Below are 16,597 nucleotides of genomic sequence, written 5' to 3'. Positions count from 1 at the left end.
TCAGTGATAAGGATGCTTCAAGTAGCATGTAGCATTGGTGTCATTTAGATTTCTGTTTGTTCGCAATGACGGAACGACACTGTCTTTCAGGAGAGGTTCAAAAGGATATGACACAATAGGCCTGCCATGGGCCAAGTGCTTTCAACCAGAGGATCAAGCTTCCCATGAAACTGGTTGCCAGGTTATTGTTGCCCCTAGAAATGGAGGTAGGGGATGAGGTAGAGGACTTCCTGAAATAGTGTCCGGTCCACCAATTAGACAGACAGCTCACTCTGTGCGTCATCCTCAGAGGAATACTGCCCAATTTAGTGCATTTTAATGGCATTCATTTACATGACATACAGTACAGTACCAGTAACATGCAAATTGAGCCCTCCTCACTTTCTCTGGTTCAAACAGGTGCCATTTATTCACAAACTGGAGGAGGCAACAACAGTGGCAGAAAGGTAAGAAAGATATATATATATATTATTTTGTTGGTACTTTTGGTGTTGTATAGGATAAAATAACAAATGAGAAAAAAATATTTTACTGTGGCTTGCAAAAGTATTCACCCCCTTGGCATTTTTCCTATTTTGTTGCCTCACAACCTGGAATTAAAATGGATTTCTAGGGGGTCATCATTTGATTTACACAACATGCCTACCAGTTTGAAGAACTTTAAACATCCTCAACTGGGGGAACACATTAGGTGTATGCTATTAAGCTGTAAAAATAATTTTTCAATTTGTTGACTTTTTTATAGAAGAAAATGTGTTCATAAGAAGGGCCTGAGACAAAGTCAATATTCAGACCATTAACATTTACATTACATTTAAGGGTCAATGTTTTTTGTTAGGATTTCCAGTAAGCCTCCCTTTGTAGTAGTAGGATCTCAATGTTACCTCCTCTCCTTGGTAGAACAACATGATCAATGCCTGTGTATTTGAGGGAGGAGATGTGATGGTTAGCTTCAACAAAGTGAGCTGCTACTGGATAGTCAATGTTCTTACACCTGATTTTGCTGCGGTGTTCAGCTATGCGTTGTTTTAATTGTCTTTTCATATGTCCTACGTTGACTTTTCCACATGAACAGGTGATGAGATAGAATACTCCCTTGGTCTTGCATGAGATGATACCCCTAACAGGGATCTTTCGACCTGTATGTGGGTGTCTTGAAGAAATATGTTTATTATTTTTACAGCTTATTAGCGTACACTTAATACAGTATGTTCCCCCAGTTGATGATGATCCTTATATATTAAGGTTGAACCAAAAGATTGCATGTAACAAAAATTAAATAAGAAATTATTATGTGAAATTGAATGAAACAATAATGTATGTTGATGCACAATATTTCATTATGTTTCTGTATGATAACAATAGCGTAATATATTTAATATGCCATATACTATTGTTTAACAGTTTCACTAATTCATTTGAATTAACTTAATAATTCTGACACACCCCTCACTACTGTCATTGGTTACACTAATTGCACTGTGTGTCTACATAACCTGGTTCAAGTATTCATGACATTACCCCGAGGAAGGCACAGTGATGCCGAAACGTTGTTAAATACCCATTAAATTGCTGGGAGATTATATATAGAGTGTGCGACTTTCTTTATTTTGATAGTTTATCATTTATTCGCCGTTAGTCAGCACCTTCACACAAACTATTAGTCGGGGTGTGCGCTAGCTCATGTTTTTTTTTAAATCAACCTTTATTTACATTTACATTTAAGTCATTTAGCAGACGCTCTTATCCAGAGCGACTTACAAATTGGTGCATTCACCTTATGACATCCAGTGGAACAGCCACTTTACAATAGTGCATCTAAATCTTTTAAGGGGGGGGGTGAGAAGGATTACTTTATCCTATCCTAGGTATTCCTTAAAGAGGTGGGGTTTCAGGTGTCTCCGGAAGGTGGTGATTGACTCCGCTGTCCTGGCGTCGTGAGGGAGTTTGTTCCACCATTGGGGGGGCCAGAGCAGCGAACAGTTTTGACTGGGCTGAGCGGGAACTGTACTTCCTCAGTGGAAGGGAGGCGAGCAGGCCAGAGGTGGATGAACGCAGTGCCCTTGTTTGGGTGTAGGGCCTGATCAGAGCCTGGAGGTACTGAGGTGCCGTTCCCCTCACAGCTCCGTAGGCAAGCACCATGGTCTTGTAGCGGATGCGAGCTTCAACTGGAAGCCAGTGGAGAGAGCGGAGGAGCGGGGTGACGTGAGAGAACTTGGGAAGGTTGAACACCAGACGGGCTGCGGCGTTCTGGATGAGTTGTAGGGGTTTAATGGCACAGGCAGGGAGCCCAGCCAACAGCGAGTTGCAGTAATCCAGACGGGAGATGACAAGTGCCTGGATTAGGACCTGCGCCGCTTCCTGTGTGAGGCAGGGTCGTACTCTGCGGATGTTGTAGAGCATGAACCTACAGGAACGGGCCACCGCCTTGATGTTAGTTGAGAACGACAGGGTGTTGTCCAGGATCACGCCAAGGTTCTTAGCGCTCTGGGAGGAGGACACAATGGAGTTGTCAACCGTGATGGCGAGATCATGGAACGGGCAGTCCTTCCCCGGGAGGAAGAGCAGCTCCGTCTTGCCGAGGTTCAGCTTGAGGTGGTGATCCGTCATCCACACTGATATGTCTGCCAGACATGCAGAGATGCGATTCGCCACCTGGTCATCAGAATGGGGAAAGTTATACAGTATTTAACTAGGCAAGTCAGTTAAGAACAAATTCTTATTTTCAATAACGGCCTAGGAACAGTGGGTTAACTGCCCTTTTCAGGCTAAGGGATTTGATCTTGCAACCTTTCAGTTACTTGTCCAATGCTCTAACCACTAGGCTACCTGCCACCCTTTAATCGAGTTAAATACGAGAGGAATATCTAGAATGTTTTCTACAGCCCTTTCTCCTTTCCTCTCTAATCCTTTCTGGGCTTCAAACACCCAAACATGAGATAAACAATTATCCTCACACTGTAGCAGAGGCCTGTCAGCCCATATTAGAGCAAACTGTACCGCTGCTCCCAGAACAGTGAGATACAGGCTAGCTGTGTCATTATTGGATCATTGAATAATCACACACTAACAGAAGGCCTTTTCTCTTTGTTGAGATCTGATTCCAAATGTAAATAGGTTCCACAATGTGTCTGCTGTTACTGGTTCCACCTTCCACTTACTTTATGTGATATGTAGTGTCCCTTGTTTCTCATACTGTCTCTTATGGTCTTATGGTCTATTAATTATCTGCAAAAAAAAAGCTTAGAACCTCAGATAATCCATAATATTCGAGAAGTTTATCAGAAGAGCTTTTTTAGTCTGTTTGCCTCTGTATGTACAGAACAGAGGATGCACATGTGTGCATGAGTATGAATGTTTGTTTGTCTGTGTGTTTATTTTAGGGGCTCAGTAGGAGCTACCCACCCACTCTTCATTTCTTGAGGTTATGTGACTGCCTGGAAGACTGTTTCCACCCTAAACCATGTCCTAGACTCCGATCTGGTGGGGGATGGAGGAATGATAGTTTGAGTTATACAGTGTTTTGATCAAACTCTATCATTCCCTGGTCAGACCTCTGCCCCCACAAGAATGATCACAGAGAGAAAAAAATAGTGACTTGGCGCTCCCAGGCAGAGTACGAGCTCAGAGTTGGAGCTCAGAGTTGGAGTGTAATTCAGGAGATGTGATCAGTCAGGGCTGAGTGGAGTGGAGCGGCAGCCTCAGAGAAAAGCTGTACACATACACAGCAGCAGCCCAGAGAGGCACACAGAGCCTTCTCCTTAAATGGTCAAAGCTCCCAGGAGTGAAAGAGAGGCTGGTGCTGGGAAAAAAAAGACAGGGAAAAGAAAGGAAAAGAGACAGCTAGGGATAGTTAGGTTTTCTGTGAAAAAAATCTGGGAATTACAGTTTGACTGAGGGAAAGTTCTGTCGGGTGTTTTATGTGGAGTTTATGTGGAGCTAAGCAGTGGAGGTTGTATCTCTTACAGGAGGTTACAGGTACAGCTATTGATCTATTCTCTGCTCTGTGGACAGGTAGAGATGATGTATTGCATGCACATTTTATTTGTTTAGAGATAAGAGTCTGCAGCTGCATGACATGCACTTTATCATTAGTATCTTTGGCTATGTGCATCGAGTTGACAGCCATGTTAAACAGTTGCGCAGTTCATCATCATTTTGGGATTATGTTGGAATATGTATATCTCTTGTGAGGGTTTACAGGCTGTCACTTATTGGGAAGATAGTAATGGTTTGCTAAGGGAGAACAATAATTACAAGACTTGGTTGAAAGTTGCAGATACTAGGATTCTATGCATGGACCAGCAGATGCTAATGATTTATTTGTTTTATTGCGATACTGTATATAGCCATGATCATCTAAATGGCATTGGTGTTTTAAACAAGCTCACTTGCATCCCCCTCTATCGTTCACCATCCATCTCTCATCTTTCTCACATTCCCACCATATCCTGTTATCTGGGATGGTGGCTATGTAACCACCACTTCCTCTGCTGGTTCTGTACTCCCTGTGCTTCACACAACCACATTTTAAACTAATCTGGCAACAGGCAGAGAGCTTACGTAACAGGTGAGAAGGGGGTCGGAAAATGCTCTGCTCAGCTCATTTTATCATGAGAGAGCAGCGAGGCCAGCCCTCTGCCTTGCCGTGAGTTAACTCTGTGGCCCTCAGCTCAGCTCAGCTTGGCCCCCTTGATTCTGTTTGCTTTGAAATTGACTCTCACTGTGGACTCCCAGAAACTATCTCAGTCCAGGACATTGCTTCTAGATTCCAGTGTTGCACTGTAAAAAAGAAAAAAAACGGCACCCACAAATCTAGTTGTTTCAACTAATTGTAACTGGGTCCACAACATTTTTTGTTTCCTCAACTTGTTTACTCAAGTGTTACCTGAACAAATAAAACGGGTTGATCCAAACTTAGTTTCAACTTGAGAAAACTATGGCAACAATTCTAACAACTTAAAATGATGTGTGCTAAACTTTCTCATGTGTTCATTCAACAACAAAAATATTATTTGGGCATCTTACCTAAAAAAAGGCTGTGGAATTAGTTACACACACAGTGCTGTTAACATACAAGGTTTTCAACTATTTGACACACATTGACATACATGATTACATTGTGCATGTATACAGTCCTTATTATTCAACATGTCCTCACCTGGGATTTGAACTCACAACCTCTTGGTTCAAGGCCTTCTGGTCTTCCTGCTACGCCACCCAAATAATAATTTATAGTTGAATGAACATATGAGACAATTTAAGCAAACATTGTTTAAAGTTGACTGAAATTTTGCCTACTTTTTCAAATGTTAGAGCTAAGTTTGGGTCAACACATTTTTTTAAGTTCAGGTAAAACTGAACGAAAAGTTGAGTAAACAAAACAAAAAGCTGTGGAACCAATTAATAATAATAATATTAATTTGAAAGAAATAAAAAATGCTTTACAGTGTCTCAAAACCCTTGCAATGTTGCAGTCACAGTACAGCAGTCTTTCTGGACTGCCTTTGTATGTCACTGTGTGACTGTTCTTTAGTTTGTGTTTATCAGTATCTGAAAGTGTTCTCTCTATGTCATCTCCTTCATCATGTACAGATATAGAAGTGTGTAGGAGTAAATACGCAGGCTTGATAAGGAGGAGACCTTCGGTACTGAACCTGACCTCACTATACCCTCACACTAATGAAAATAGCATTCTCTGATGTTTGATAATGCACTAGAGATTTATAACAGCTGGTTATAAACGTTCATGACAAATCAATTATATGTTTATTGTAGTATGTTAGACAGGAGATCCGGGTGCATTTTGTGTTGTCTATGAGTGGTTCAACACAGCTCCAGTTGTAGGAAGTTGGCCTATCTGGACATTGTGTTTTGTGAAGGCCATAACAGGATAGTGATTTAAGGCCAGCATCCCAGAGTCGCCTCTTCACTGTTGACGTTGAGACTGGGGTTTTGCGGGTACTATTTAATGAACCTGCCAGTTGAGGACTTGAGAGGTATCTATTTCTCAAACTAGACACTCTAATGTACTTGTCCTCTTGCTCAGTTGTGCACCGGGGCCTCGTCATTGTAAATAAGAAGTTGTTCTTAACTGACTTGCCTAGTTAAATGAAGGTAAAAATACATGTAAAAAATCTTCCTGAGGCTTTGTCTAAATATCCCTCTTGTTCCTAGGAGACCACTAAACAGTCTACTTCCTCCCTTGTGAGGGATAGGTCTATTAGCCTCACGTTCCCAGCATCCTCTAGCCACGTTAGCCATATTTGTCATGACATTTACCAGCATACACTGTTACTGTACTGTGTCTGGACTCAGGAAGCCATTCCTCATTGAAATGTGCACTCTGGATTACTTATGAGCAAAGATAAGAGGGTGAATGTGTTCTGTTCTACAGCTTATTGTTTTTCCCTTCTGTTTAGTGTATACTGAACACATGACACGGAATTCCTCATTGCCGGCATGTCAGAAAAATCCATTGATGCATTCTCTCTTTTTTTATTACGTCAAAATCGGCTAGATCTGATACAGCTAACAGCCCCATAAAATATTATTAAACATAGGTAGGGGCTAGGAGATGTTGAGTGTGGATGACACATCATAGTTCATGAATGGATTAATGGAAGATGTTGTTTTCGCTCTGTCAGAGCTGTGACGATTCAGAGGCACCCTGCACTGATGACAACAAAACAAGCCAAGCCCAATGTCCTGACCAAAAGCACAACAGTACCAGCAGCAATGGTCCTGCACCTGCATTTTTAGGTAATAGATCCACTGTCGTCTTCAAATCAAAATCCAATGTATTCGTCACATACACAGTTTACAGCAGGTAAAATAGGTACAGTGAAATGCTCATGTGCACCTCACATATCTTCCACTTCCTTTTGGCAGGTTATACAGTGCCACCATTCATCTGCCTGTCATTTCTGCTCCTATCTCCTGTCCATCTGCTTGTTTAATGCGTTTTGTTTTCAAATGTCTGCTACTGCCTATACTGCCATGTTGTTAGTGTGAATGGGACCTCCCTGTCTGACCGTGTTGGTTCCTCCCTCTCATAGGTTCCATCCCAGTGTCAGAGACACAAACACCCCCAGTGTCCCCATCACAAGTCTTCCTCCAGTACGAGTGTGCCCCTTCACTTACCGTCCCAACGGATACACCCCCCCCAGTCTGCCTGTGTCAGTCACGCTGCCGCTCGCACTGAGGAGAATGTAGCAGGGTTAGTGTTTATATTCTCTCTCTTTTACAGGAAGAGGATATTGCATGTGTTTAGATTAACATCCCCCACACTGAAGAGCTAGGCTAAGGTGAGACTGTGCAGGGATGCCACACCAGCTCCCGATAAGTTACAGGGGCACTCAGTATATTCCTAGGAGGAAGCGGGAACTGTCAGAGGATTGCATAAAGTGTGTTAGGAAAGGCCCACCTCTCCGGGTTTAGAATGAGGAGGTAGTGGTATTTCACATAGCAGGAAGCTGTGGAAGTTATTACACATATTCAAGCTGATATACTGGTTATAATTGTGTTTGATATGATTTTGGAGAGATTTAACTGTTGATTATAGATGAAGAACAGTGTGTTGATGTGTTTGATCAGTCTCAGATCGGAGGATCCTAGTTGCCGTGACTACTGTCAGCCAGAGGCCTGCGACTGTGGGAGTGGCCAAGCATTGCCACCTGGAGACTGTGGGAGGAGTCAGCCATCAAACCAGAAGACAGTGCTGGTAGTAAAGCCTCTGAACCAGAAGATAGTGGGAGGAGCAATGCATTACAACCAACAGATATTGGGTGTGATCTAGAGCATTGTGGGAGTTTCCATTCTCGAGATCTACCGACTGTTTTAATAACAGGCTCAGATAAGGTAAGTTAGGACTGAACACTTTTTAATGATTACTTTAATGAGGATAGTCTCTTTTATTATTAAATACTCGAGTGATTCCCAAATCATTGTAGTTCAAAAATAAACACACACACAATATTCTAAATGGGCAGAGACAGAAACATAAGCAAGTTATTTTACCCATTTAAGGTGTCCACATCAAATCAAATCAAATCAAATTTTATTTGTCACATACACATGGTTAGCAGATGTTAATGCGAGTGTAGCAAAATGCTTGTGCTTCTAGTTCTGACAATGCAGTGATAACCAACAAGTAATCTAACTAACAATTCCAAAACTACTGTCTTATACACAGTGTAAGGGGATAAAGAATATGTACATAAGGATATATGAATGAGTGATGGTACAGAGCAGCATACAGTAGATGGTATCGAGTACAATATATACATATGAGATGAGTATGTAGACAAAGTAAACAAGGTGGCATAGTTAAAGTGGCTAGTGATACATGTATTACATAAGGATGCAGTCGATGATGTAGAGTACAGTATATACGTATGCATATGAGATGAATAATGTAGGGTAAGTAACATTATATAAGGTAGCATTGTTTAAAGTGGCTAGTGATATATTTACATCATTTCCCATCAATCCCATGTTTAAAGTGGCTGGAGTTGGGTCAGTGTCAATGACAGTGTGTTGGCAGCAGCCACTCAATGTTAGTGGTGGCTGTTTAACAGTCTGATGGCCTTGAGATAGAAGCTGTTTTTCAGTCTCTCGGTCCCAGCTTTGATGCACCTGTACTGACCTCGCCTTCTGGATGATAGCAGGGTGAACAGGCAGTGGTTCGGGTGGTTGATGTCCTTGATGATCTTTATGGCCTTCCTGTAACATCGGGTGGTGTAGGTGTCCTGGAGGGCAGGTAGTTTGCCCCCGGTGATGCGTTGTGCAGACCTCACTACCCTCTGGAGAGCCTTACGGTTGAGGGCGGAGCAGTTGCCGTACCAGGCGGTGATACAGCCCGCCAGGATGCTCTCGATTGTGCATCTGTAGAAGTTTGTGAGTGCTTTTGGTGACAAGCCAAATTTCTTCAGCCTCCTGAGGTTGAAGAGGCGCTGCTGCGCCTTCTTCACGACGCTGTCAGTGTGAGTGCACCAATTCAGTTTGTCTGTGATGTGTATGCCGAGGAACTTAAAACTTGCTACCCTCTCCACTACTGTTCCATCGATGTGGATAGGGGGGTGTTCCCTCTGCTGTTTCCTGAAGTCCACAATCATCTCCTTAGTTTTGTTGATGTTGAGTGTGAGGTTATTTTCCTGACACCACACTCCGAGGGCCCTCACCTCCTCCCTGTAGGCCGTCTCGTCGTTGTTGGTAATCAAGCCTACCACTGTTGTGTCGTCCGCAAACTTGATGATTGAGTTGGAGGCGTGCGTGGCCACGCAGTCGTGGGTGAACAGGGAGTACAGGAGAGGGCTCAGACCGCACCCTTGTGGGGCCCCCGTGTTGAGGATCAGCGGGGAGGAGATGTTGTTGCCTACCCTCACCACCTGGGGGCGGCCCGTCAGGAAGTCCAGTACCCAGTTGCACAGGGCGGGGTCGAGACCCAGGGTCTCGAGCTTGATGACGAGCTTGGAGGGTACTATGGTGTTGAATGCCGAGCTGTAGTCGATGAACAGCATTCTCACATAGGTATTCCTCTTGTCCAGGTGGGTTAGGGCAGTGTGCAGTGTGGTTGAGATTGCGTCGTCTGTGGACCTTTTTGGGCGGTAAGCAAATTGGAGTGGGTCTAGGGTGTCAGGTAGGGTGGAGGTGATATGGTCCTTGACTAGTCTCTCAAAGCACTTCATGATGACGGAAGTGAGTGCTACGGGGCGGTAGTCGTTTAGCTCAGTTACCATAGCTTTTTTGGGAACAGGAACAATGGTGGCCCTCTTGAAGAATGTGGGAACAGCAGACTGGTATAGGGATTGATTGAATATGTCCGTAAACACACCGGCCAGCTGGTCTGCGCATGCTCTGAGGGCGCGGCTGGGGATGCCGTCTGGGCCTGCAGCCTTGCGAGGGTTAACACGTTTAAATGTCTTACTCACCTCGGCTGCAGTGAAGGAGAGACCGCATGTTTTCGTTGCAGGCCGTGTCAGTGGCACTGTATTGTCCTCAAAGCGGGCAAAAAGTTATTTAGTCTGCCTTGGAGCAAGACATCCTGGTCCGTGACTGGGCTGGGTTTCTTCTTGTAGTCCGTGATTGACTGTAGACCCTGCCACATGCCTCTTGTGTCTGAGCCATTGAATTGAGATTCCACTTTGTCTCTGTACTGACGCTTAGCTTGTTTAATAGCCTTGCGGAGGGAATAGCTGCATTGTTTATATTCGGACATGTTACCAGACACCTTGCCCTGATTAAAAGCAGTGGTTCGCGCTTTCAGTTTCACGCGAATGCTGCCATCAATCCACGGTTTCTGGTTAGGGAATGTTTTTATCGTTGCTATGGGAACGACATCTTCGACGCACGTTCTAATGAACTCGCACACCGAATCAGCGTATTCGGCAATATTCCTATCTATAATATAATAATATATGCCATTTAGCAGACGCTTTTATCCAAAGCGACTTACAGTCATGTGTGCATACATTCTACGTATGGGTGGTCCCGGGAATCGAACCCACTACCCTGGCGTTACAAGCGCCATGCTCTACCAACTGAGCTACAGAAGGACCACTATCTGACGCAATACGAAACATGTCCCAGTCCACGTGATGGAAGCAGTCTTGGAGTGTGGAGTCAGCTTGGTCGGACCAGCGTTGGACAGACCTCAGCGTGGGAGCCTCTTGTTTTAGTTTCTGCCTGTAGGCAGGGATCAGCAAAATGGAGTCGTGGTCAGCTTTTCCGAAAGGGGCAGGGCCTTATATGCGTCGCGGAAGTTAGAGTAACAATGATCCAAGGTTTTACCACCCCTGGTTGCGCAATCGATATGCTGATACAATTTAGGGAGTCTTGTTTTCAGATTAGCTTTGTTAAAATCCCCAGCTACAATGAATGCAGCCTCCGGATAAATGGTTTCCAGTTTGCAACGAGTTAAATAAAGTTCGTTCAGAGCCATCGATGTGTCTGCTTGGGGGGGGGTATATACGGCTGTGATTATAATCGAAGAGAATTCTCTTGGAAGATAATGCGGTCTACATTTGATTGTGAGGAATTCTAAATCAGGTGAACAGAAGGATTTGAGTTCCTGTATGTTTCCTTCATCACACCATGTCTCGTTAGTCATGAGGCATACGCCCCCGCCACTCTTCTTACCAGAAAGATGTTTGTTTCTGTCGCCGCGATGCGTGGAGAAACCTGTTGGCTGCACCGCATCGGATAGCGTCTTCCCAGTAAGCCATGTTTCCGTGAAGCAGAGAACGTTGCAGTCTCTGATGTCCCTCTGGAATGCTACCCTTGCTCGGATTTCGTCAACCTTGTTGTCAAGAGACTGGACATTGGCAAGAAGAATGCTGGGGAGTGGTGCGCGATGTGCCCTTTTTCGGAGTCTGACCAGAATACCGCCTCGTTTCCCTCTTTTCGGAGTCGTTTCCTTGGGTCGCTGCATGCGATCCATTCCGTTGTCCTGTTTGTAAGGCAGAACACAGGATCCGCGTCGCGGAAAACATATTCTTGGTCGTACTGATGGTGAGTTGACGCTGATCTTATATTCAGTAGTTCTTCTCGACTGTATGTAATGAAACCTAAGATGACCTGGGGTACTAATGTAAGAAATAACACGTAAAAAAACAAAAAACTGCATAGTTTCCTAGGAACGTGAAGCGAGGCGGCCATCTCTGTCGGCGCCGGAAGTCATCCTTCCAAAGCCATGGTTTCCTACACAAAAACCCCCTCCCATACCGAGAAGCGGAGTGAGTGGTGCTTGAGTGCTGGCTGTGGGGGGCACGGGTTGGCTGATGGATAGAGAGGCAGGGCAGGATGAGGGAGGACGGCCTGGGCTGGGCGGGGTTGGAATGGAGGCAGGGAGTCCTGGAGAGACCATTAGGCTCAGAGAGGGAGACTCCGGTAAGAATGTGACCTCCGTCAACCCCGACAGAGCTCTGACTGATGGCATGTCTGATTTAGATGATTCTGGCTCTGCTGAATGACATTTTCCGAGTGTATTATTTCCATGGGCATGTTGAAATGGACAGGATAAGCATAACTGCAATTGTGATTGCGATATAACTGCGACTGTGATTGCAATTGTGTGGTTAGATATGCTCGTTTTAGTGTAAATATGGTAGTTCAAACTAACCTTGCTCTAACCTTGATTTAATTGCGACACTGCTAACCTTTCATCCTCCATTGTGCTACCTCGCTGCCCTCCCAGTTTGATTTGCCTGTCATAGATGTTCAGATTCGTTGCAAGGCAACGGTATCTTGTTTTTCTTTGTTCATTCTCAGAATTACACAAGTATAACTTTAATAGCTGGAAGAATGCGTTCCTCTGGGATTCCCGTTCTCCCAGATTAATTTGGCTCATCCGCCCCCGCCTCTGGGGAGACAAAGGTCACATTTGTTTATGAACAGTGCTGGAAGCTGCAGGACTTGCTAGTCAGGTTTAACACTAGAGAGAAGCAGCTGACATGTCTGTGTGATGGTTTGTCTGAGACGTTATTACAGTAATATGCCGCTAGAGATTTGTGCTGGATCTGGAATATTGCAATGATAATTCATTGCATCATAACCAAGTTATTTGAGAGAAGGGCAAATCCATTGTAACAGAGTGACGCTGAGACTCTTTCACTTTACAATGTTTGCAAAGTTTAAAGGCCCAATCCAGCCATTCCTATCTTAATATCCAATCATTTCTGGATAGCAATTAAGTATCTTATTAACCACGTTTTCATGCAACCATTTCATGCGGATTAATTAACGCGTGAAAAAAGTCACGACCGGGCTGATGGAAACATAAAATGCCGGTACAATTGTATAAATGCCAACAAACAATTTGTTTGTTCGTCATGGTGGGATCTTTTTGTGTCGGTTAAATTAATAATCTGAGAAATAGCGCTGGAAACGCCTTCATGGGCAAATATTTATATACTAACTATCATATCTTATGTTGTGTGGTCCTCCAACTACAACTCAGGAAAGCATGCAGTTTATTAACCTTTCTAGCGGAACCCCTCGACAATATTCCACTGAAAAGGCAGCGCCCGAAATTCAAAAATATTTTTTAGAAATATGTAACTTTCACACATTAACAAGTCCAATACAGCAAATAAAAGATAAACTTCTTGTTAATCTACCCATCATGTCCGATTTAAAAAAGGCTTTACAGCGAAAGCACAACATATGATTATGTTAGGTCAGAGCCAAGTCAAAAAAGACAGGAGTCACAAAAAGCAGAAATATAGATAAAATGAATCACTAACCTTTGATGATCTTCATCAGATGACACTCATAGGACATCATGTTACACAATACATGTATGTTTTGTTCGATAATGTGCATATGTATATCCAAAAATCTTAGTTTACATTGGCGCGTTACGTGCAGTAATGTTTTGATTCCAAAACATCCGGTGATTTTGCAGATAGCCACATCAAATCCCAGAAATACATATAAATAAACATTGATAAAAGATACAAGTGTTATTCACAGAATTAAAGATAGACTTCTCTTTAATGCAACCGCTGTGGCAGATTTTAAAAAAACTTTACGGAAAAAGCATAATCTGAGTACGGCGCTCAGAGCCCAATCCAGCCAAATAAATATCCGCCATGTTGGAGTCAACAGAAGTTCGAAATAACATTATAAATATTCACTTACCTTAGATGATCTTCATCAGAATGCACTCCCAGGAATCCCAGTTCGACAATCAACAACAATAATTACTGATTTGTTCCATAAAGTCCATCATTTATGACCAAATAGCCACTTGTTGTTAGAGTGTTCAGCCCAGTAATCCATCTTCATGAGGCGCGAGCACTACGTCCAGACAAACTTGAAAAGTTCCGTTACAAGTCGTAGAAACATGTCAAACGATGTATGGAATCAATCTTTAGGATGTTCTTAACATAAAACTTCAATAATGTTCCAACCGGAGAATTCCATTGTCTGTAGAAAAGCACTGTAACGAAAGCTAACTCTGTCAGGACCGCGCGTCACGAGCCAGAGACACCCTGCCAGACACCTGACTTATTCAGCTCCCATTCCCCCCTCCTTTATAGCAGAAGCCTGAAACACGTTTCTAAAGACGGTTGACATCTAGTGGAAGCCTTAGGAAGTGCAACTTGACCCCATAGACACTGCGTATTCGCCAGTTCACCAGCCCTATACAACTTCTGTGACTTTTTTCAATCAAAATGGTAAAAAAAAAAAAATAAATAAAAGCTTCTCAGCAAGAGCAATTTCTCAAGCCAAAATTTTGCTCGGACTGTCTGGAAGTGGTCTGAGTGGGGATGGGAAATCTGAATACTAGCTGTTATTGGCAGAGAGGTTTGGAACTCTCTTTCTTATTGGTCTATTATTAACAAATTTACAGCCTAGTGATGTCACCAGGCAGACCAAAACTCCATCCCACCAAAACAGGCTGAAAGTACAGTTCAAACAGCTCTTACACTGAAAGAGCATTATTATAATTTCTACAATTTCACAGTATTAGTCCAACCTCATAGTGTGGAGATATATATCAAAACACAGACAATCTTGTTTTTGACTGCACTGAGCCTTTACCAAACCGCACCCCTATACACAGAAGTCTACATTTAACAACTGCCACTGAAAATGTTACTAAAACACATTTATTAGAGGTGGAGATGCAAAGTTTGTTAACAAAATGACAGTAAAATATCTCTGCAGAAAGAATTGGGTGTTAGCTCTGATATGGCATCTTGAGTTTGAAAAAAATCTACACGGAACAAAAATAGAAATGCAAAATGCAACAATTTTAAAGATTTTACTAATCCAATGTTTCCCAACCCTGCTCCTCGAGTACCCCCAACAATACACATGTTTATTGTAACCCTGGACAAGCACACCTGATTCAACTTGTCAACTAATCATCAAGCCCTCAATGAGTTGAACAAGGTGTGGTTGTCAAGGGCTACAACGAAACTGTGTGCTGTTGAGGGTACTGAAGGACCAGGGTTGGGAAACACTGCTCTAATCTATGGATTTCACATGGCTGGGAATACAGATATGCATCTGTCGTCATAGATAACTTAAAAAATGGTAGGGGGTGTAGATCAGAAAACCAGTCGGTATCTGTTGTGACCACCATTTGCCTCATGCAGCGCGACACATCTCCTTCGCATAGAGTTAATCCGGCTATTTATTGTGGCCTGTGGAATGTTGGTCCCACTCCTTTTCAATGGTTATGTGAGGTTGCTAGATATTGGCGGGAACGCTGTCATACACGTCGATCCAGAGCATGCCAAAGCTGCTCAATGAGTGACATGTCTGGTGAGTATGTAGGCCATGGAAGAACTGGGACATTTTCAGCTTCCAGGAATTGTGTACAGATCCTTGCGACATGAAGCCATGCATTATCATGCTGAAACATGAGGTGATGGAGGCGGATGAATGGCACGACAATGGGCCTCAGGATCTCGTCACGTTATCTCTGTGCATTAAAATTGCAGTCTGTAAAATGCAATTGTGTTTGTTGTCCTGGGCTGGCATGGTTGCATGTGGTCTGAGGTTATGAGGCCGGTTGGACGTACTGACAAATTCTCTAACATTACGTTAGGGGCGGCTTATGGTAGAGAAATTAACATAAGATTATTTAGCAACAGCTCTGGTGGACATTCCTGCAGTCAGCATGCCAATTGTATGCTCCCTCAAACCTTGAGACATCTGTGGCATTGCGTTGTGTGACAAAACTGAACATTTATTGTCCTCAGCACAAGGTGCACCTGTGTAATTATCATGCTGTTTAATCAGCTTTTTGATATGCCACAACTGTCAGGTGGATGGATTATCTTGGCAAAGGAGAAATGCTCACTAACAGGGATGTAAACACATTTGTGCACACAATTTGAGAGAAATACGATTTTGGTTCATATGGATAATTTCTGGGATCTTTTATTTCAGCTCATGAAACATGGGACCTACACTTTACCTGTTCCGTTTATATGTTTGCTCAGTGTATTTTGGTTAGTACGTGAAGTGGATCAACACCCGATAGTATAATGATGGTAACAGAAATCACATCATGGGTCCTTGATCTGGACTATACAGAAATACAATTGTGAATGTCATTTATATTCATGGTGATACAACCTGAATAGGTACACAAAGGTAGAGAAATGTAATATCCTCCTTTGCATGTTTGGGTATTATTCTACACAGACCGGACCAAATCTGAACCAATCATAGACGTCTATGTTTCACAAGTTTGGACATCGTACAGCACAGTAGATAACAGTAGAGCACAGTACAGTACAGTAAAGTGCAGTAGAGTCCAATCAATTATAGTGTACTCTACTTTACTGTGCTCTACTGTCCTGTACTCTGTTGTACTGCAACTGTGGTTTGTGACTCCTATGATTTTCCATTTTGGCCAATTCAATTGCAGTCATTATGTTGCAGATTTTTCAATCACTCTGTTACCAATAGAAACATTATAACTAATTGGTAGGTCTACCATTACTTGTTATTTCTGTGAAATGTCATTATCCTCCCTCCTCATGAGGGAGAGAAATTAGAAAACGTCTTAAAGATGTGTGGGTTTTTGATAACAAAATTACAAGACACGAGGCAATATTACTTAAACTTACAGAAG

The 16,597-nt window shown here is 43.1% G+C and overlaps 1 protein-coding gene across 3 annotated transcripts in view; it reads left to right on the top strand.

Annotated features, from left to right (window-relative positions):
• The first annotated feature begins 420 nt into the window (after positions 1-420).
• The window catches only part of mrvi1 (murine retrovirus integration site 1 homolog), a 30,576-nt gene continuing 14,399 nt past the window's right edge, over positions 421-16,597 (top strand). Inside the window, exons 1-4 of one of the 3 annotated variants that reach the window (XM_052462201.1) lie at positions 421-446; positions 6,648-6,762; positions 7,059-7,219; positions 7,597-7,860. The gene's annotated coding sequence lies outside the window, so the exon portion shown is untranslated. Of the gene's footprint in view, positions 447-3,675; positions 3,979-6,647; positions 6,763-7,058; positions 7,220-7,596; positions 7,861-16,597 lie in introns of those variants that run through there. The other 2 variants (XM_035786946.2, XM_052462202.1) reach the window with 2 other exon arrangements.

This window comes from Oncorhynchus keta, chromosome 14, assembly GCF_023373465.1.
Source record: "Oncorhynchus keta strain PuntledgeMale-10-30-2019 chromosome 14, Oket_V2, whole genome shotgun sequence".
NCBI lineage: Eukaryota > Metazoa > Chordata > Actinopteri > Salmoniformes > Salmonidae > Oncorhynchus > Oncorhynchus keta.
Note: the sequence above shows the minus strand (reverse complement) of the source record. Positions and strands in the feature narration are given on the sequence as shown.